The sequence below is a fragment of the Gopherus evgoodei genome, chromosome 6, assembly GCF_007399415.2.
Source record: "Gopherus evgoodei ecotype Sinaloan lineage chromosome 6, rGopEvg1_v1.p, whole genome shotgun sequence".
NCBI classification, from domain to species: Eukaryota; Metazoa; Chordata; order Testudines; family Testudinidae; genus Gopherus; species Gopherus evgoodei.
The window spans coordinates 83171163-83177162 of NC_044327.1; positions in this window are offsets into that span (position 1 = coordinate 83171163).

Below are 6000 nucleotides of genomic sequence, written 5' to 3' on the forward strand. Positions count from 1 at the left end.
GGTGTCCTTCACAGCTGTGTATGCTGCATATGCTTAAGAACGTCCCTGCTCAGAAACATTAAAAGTTGTTCTCTCTCTTGTTTGTGTCTGGACCACACAGGAATTCCATTAAGGGGATCAGAAGGTCCAGCTACCCTGCACAGCACAGGGATAAAGAAGGTGTTTAGTGTCCAGCTAAGCACTCAATCAACTACTTACCCAAACCAATTTGGGCCTGATTGTGGCATCTCTCAGATATGCTGAACTGTGGTTTTATAATACAAAGGTGAAAAGTAAACAGATGCCTGTGAGATAGTGTTTGCCACCAGGTTCTGCCCATAGGCAAAGATTTTGTGGAGAGGTTATTGTTAGCCAGGTTTCCCCACCCAAGATTATGGGAGAAGTACAAATGGGCCTAGAAACCAATTCCCTTCACATCTCACGTAGCTGCTTTTTCCATTTCATTGCCAGTGTCCATGGGTTTGCTTCCCTCAGCACTGCTCGATGAAAAGGAGCATAGGGGCCATGGTTTTCAAAATGCTTTAGGATTGTTTTGTGCTGTGCAAGGGTATCTAATATGCAATATAAATTTGGTGACCTACATGGACTAAAGTGGGGGTTAAAGTCCATTTCCTACTGGATAGGTGTCCACATTGTAAAAATCAACATCACAATAGCCAGAAACTGGCTGCGTGACTAATCGCAACTGTATAAATAAGGCTAGGAGAGAGAGGAGTTGCCTTCACACAACACTTTCTCAAACACTTACCAGAGAGTGGAGCTCACAGGTAAGGGAGTGTCATAAACAGATAAGAGTTAATAGAAAAGAAGTACTTCATAACTCTTTTGCCTGTAAAGGGTTAACAAGATCTGTGAGCCTGGCTGTCACCTGACCAGAGGACCAATCAGGGGACAGGATACTTTCAAATCTTAAAGGAGGGAAGTTTGTGTGTGTGCTGTTAGTGTTTGGTTGTTGTTCACTCTGGGGGCTCAGAGGGACCAGACGTGCAACCAGGTTTCTCTCCAATCTCTCCGATACAGGCTCTTATAAGTTCAGAATAGTAAGTACTAGGTAGATAAGGCAAGTTAGGCTTATGTTTATTTGGCTGGAAGGAGTTCAAATGTGTATTTGGCTGGGAGGATTTTAATTTGTACTTGTATACTTAGGCTGGGAGGCTATTCCCAGTGTCTATAGCTGAAAGACCCTGTACCTATTCCATTTTAAATTTACAAAAAGAAAAAAAAACAGTAAAAGTTTTCTTTAATTAAAAGCTTTTCTTGTTTAAGAACCTGATTGTTTTTTTATTCTGGTGAGACCCCAGGGGACTGGGTCTGGATCCACCAGGGAATTGGTGGGGAGAAAGGAGGGAAGAGAGAGAGAGAGAGAGGTTAAATTTCTCTGTGTTAGGATTACTTTCTCTCTCAGGGAGAGTCTGGGAGGGGGAGAGAGAAGGAGGGGGGAGGTGGATTTTCCTCTCTGTTTTAAGATTCAAGGAGTTTGAATCACAGTGATCTTCCAGGGTAACCCAGGGAGGGGAAGCCTGGGAGAGGCAACGGTGAGGGAAAGTGTTTACTTTCCTTGTGTTAAGATCCAGAGGGTCTGGGTCTTGGGGGTCCCTGGGCAAGGTTTTGGGGGGACCAGAGTGTACCAGGCACTGGAATTCCTGGTTGGTGGCAGCGCTACAGGTTCTAAGCTGGTAATTGAGCATAGAGAAATTCATGCTGGTACCCCATCTTTTGGACGCTAAGGTTCAGAGTGGGAATTATACCATGACATGGTGACCAGCGTGTGGGATAAGATAGAATCCAAAATCCAGAGAGGTTTTTATTTCTCTCCCTGCTAGCTATCTGCAGGCAGACTGAGAGATTTGGGTTTAGAAGCAAAAGCCAGTAGGATTTTTTCTCTTTTCTCTCTGCTAGCTGTTTGTAAGTAGGAGAGAGGGTTTTTAAAACTGCAGCCAGAAAATTTTTTCCTTTTCTCCTTTCTGGTTGTGCAGAGAGACTGCCTGAAGGCAGAGACATTAAGTTTAACAAGGGTCTTTTGTTAAACAAAGGGACTCCAGCTGTGAACAGCAGACAATCAGCAAAAGACATTTGCAAATCAATTGTTGTTTTTTTTCTTTCTAACTCTATGGGTATAGTAATAGTTAGAAGTCTCTGTTGCTAAGCAACCCTGAGCTGCAGCAGTCCAGACACTCAACAGCAGAGGGAGTAACCAGCACAAAAAAGCAGGAGCCATGAGTTCCAAAAAAGCCATTAGACAGGAACAAGCAAAGCTAGAAGCCATAGAAAGAGACAACGAACATAAAAGAAAGATGAAACTAATAAATGCAGAAATAGCCAGGGAAGAGGCAGCCCACAAAAGAGAGCAAGAAGCCAAGGAGGAGGACCACAAAAGAAAAATAGAGCTCCAAAGGGAGGCACACCAGCAGGCCCTGGAATTAGAACAGGCTAAGCAGAACACAGCCAATCCTAACAACCCTTTGCCAGTTATTGTTCCACATCCCAAGAAATTTCCCACCTACAAGGCAGGTGATGACATTGAGGCCTTCCTAGAAAATTTTGAAAGGACCTGCCATGGGTACAGCATCTCTGAAGAACAGTACATGATAGAGCTCAGGCCACTGCTCAGTGGACCACTACCAGAGGTGGCGGCTGAAATGCCTAAGGAGAACATGAACGATTATAAACTTTTTCAAACCAAGGCCAGAATCAGAATGGGGCTAACACCTGAGCATGCCCGGAGGTGGTTCAGAGCCCTAAGGTGGAAACCAGATGTGTCATTCACCTGACATGCCTACCACATTGGAAAAAATTATAATGCCTGGATATCAGGAGCCAATGTTAAATCTCTGGACGACGTGCACCTCCTAATATAATTGGAGCAGTTCTTAGAGGGGGTTCCTGAAGAAATAGAAAGGTACATCCTAGATGGGAAGCCCAAAACGGTAACTGCGGCGGGGGAGATTGGAGCCAGATGGGTGGAAGTGGCAGAAAAGAAAAAAGCTACTATCAAGGGGAGTGAATATCACCGGGGTCACACCAACAATAAACCCTATACCCGAGGGCAACCCAAGACCCCACCTACAACCCAAGAAAAGCTGTCGACTCCCTATTCTCTCACCTCACCAATCTCCAGTAACCCACCTCAGCCCAGTGACCAGTCAGCTGGGTGATGCTCCAATTGTAATGAACTGGGACATATAAAGGCCAACTGCCCCAAGAACCTCAACTGAGTGCAGTTCATTACACCACCATCACACCAAAGATCCCCAGGCCCAGATGCCTCTCAAATACCCTCAGATCGAAGGGAAATTTTGAGAGTGGGCAGAAAGAAGGTTATTGTGTGGAGAGACGCGGGGGGCACAAGTGTCAGCTATCCACCAATCCTTAGTGGACCCCAAATTCATCAACCCAAAGGCCCAAGTGACAATTTACCCCTTCATGTCACAAGCTGTAAACTTGCCTACAGCTAAACTGCCTGTACAAAGATTGGTCAGGAATGTGGACTTTTGCAGTTTATAATAATTATCACATCCCCATGCTACTGGGGGAAGACTTGGCCAGGTAAAGCGGGCCAAGAGGGTGGGAACAGTTACAGGCAGCCAAGCCAGGCAAGCTTCCAGACCCATCCCTGTTCCTGAGCTGTCCACAGGGGCCCCATCTGTGTTAGCAGAGACCCAGAGCTTGTCTACATCACAAAGTTGCAGCGCTGGTGAGGGGGTTACAGCGCTGCAACTTAGGAGGTGTACACATCTGCAGGGCATCACCAGCGCTGCAACTCCCTGTTTGCAGCGCTGGCCGTACTCCTGTTTTGTCTCGGGTGTAGAGGATCCAGCGCTGGTGATCCAGCGCTGGTAATCAAGTGTAGACACTTATCAGCGCTTTTCTTGACCTCCGTGGAATAAGCAGGTATCCCAGCATACCTGAGGAAGCCTCTGGTAATCAAGCAGGTCTCCTTCCCCGGTTTGCTCTCGCGTTCCCCGAACCCCCGTGCAAGCAGGTCTCCTTCCCTGCGGTTTGCAGGGGGGTTCAGGGAACGCGAGAGCAAACTGCGGCGAAGCTGGTCTCCTTCCCCGGTTTGCTCTTGCGTTCCCCGAACCCCCCTTGAAGCCGCCCAACAGCGCTGCAGTGTGGCCACATCTAACACCACTTGCAGCACTGGTTGCTGTAAGTGTGGCCACTCTGCAGCGCTGGCCCTATACAGCTGTACTAATACAGCTGTAACAACCAGCGCTGCAAAATTGTAGATGTAGACATACCCCCAGACAGGTAGTGGACCCGGATCCCCTGCCTACGACTGCAAACCGCAGTACCTCCAGTCCCAGAACCAGACCTGGAAACGCAACCTGCACCAGAACCATTGCCAGCACTGACGCCAGCACTTGCAAACGCATCTTCAACCCCAATGCCAGAGGGCGCCAGTGAGCCTGAACTGGCAGAAGCAGCAGACAACCATACATAAGAGGCTCAGCCAGAGCCTGAAATACCACCTGGTGCTCCAGCGGAGAGCGGTTCACTAGCCACGAAAACAACCCCATCACCTACATCGCTTCCCGAAGGACCAAGCCCAAGTCCACAGTCTAAGGGAGAACTGGTGTCTCCAACCTCCAGGAAACAGTTCCAGACTGAGCAGGAAGCAGATGACAGCCTTCAGAAAGCTTGGGCGGCGGCAGCTCTCAGCTCTTCTAACCGATCCCGGTTTGTTATAAAACAAGAGCTTTTATATAAGGAGACTCTTTCTGGTGGACACCGGAAAGACTGGCATCCACAAAAACAGTTGGTGGTTCCAACTAGGTACTGGGGGAAGCTCTTAAGCTTAACCCATGATCATCCCAGTGGCCATGCTGGGGTGAACAGAACCGAAGACAGATTGGGGAAGTCCTTCCACTGGGAGGGGATGGGCAAGGATTTTGGCAAGTATGTCCGGTCTTGTGAGGTGTGCCAAAAAGTGGGAAAGCCCCAAGACCAGGTCAAGGCCCTTCTCCAGCCACTCCCCATAATAGAAGTCCCATTTCAGCAAGTAGCTGTGGATATTCTGTGTCCTTTCCCAAAAAAGACTCCAGAGGAAAGCAGTACATACTGACTTTCGTGGACTTTGCTACCCAATGGCCAGAAGCAGTAGCTCTAGGCAACAATAGGGCTAAAACTGTGTGCCAGGCCCTAATAGACATTTTTGCCAGGGTAGGTTGGCCCTCCGATATCCTTACGGATTCAGGGACAAATTTCCTGGCAGGGACCATGAAAGAACTGTGGGAAACTCATGGGGTGAATCATTTGGTTGCCACCCTTTGCCACCATCAAACCAATGGCCTGGTGGAAAGGTTTAATGGAACTTTGGGGGCCATGATACGTAAATTCGTAAATGAACACTCCAATGACTAGGACCTAGTGTTGCAGCAGTTGCTCTTTGCCTACAGGGCTGTACCACATCCCAGTTTAGGGTTTTCACCGTTTGACCTTGTGTATGGCCATGAGGTTAAAGAGCCATTACAGTTGGTGAAGCAGCAATGGGAGGGGTTTACACCCTCTCCAAGAACTAACGTTCTGGACTTTGTGGGCAACCTACAAAACACCCTCCGAAACTCTCTTTAGCCCTTGCTAAAGAAAACCTAAAGGATGCTAAAAAAGAGCAAAAGGCCTGGTATGATAGACATACCAGAGAGCGTTCCTTCAAGGTAGGAGACCAGGTTATGGTCTTGAAGGCGCAACAGGCCATAAAATGAAAGCGTCATGGGAAGGGTCACTCACGATCCAACAGCACCAGGGAGCTGTTAACTACCTCATAGCATTTCCCAATTCCTCCCTAAAGCCCAGAGTGTACCACGTTAATTCTCTCAAGCCCTTTTATTCCTCTTTTGTCTGTAAAGGGTTAACAAGATCTGTGAGCCTGGCTGTCACCTGACCAGAGGACCAATCAGGGGACAGGATACTTTCAAATCTTAAAGGAGGGAAGTTTGTGTGTGTGCTGTTAGTGTTTGGTTGTTGTTCACTCTGGGGGCTCAGAGGGACCAGACGTGC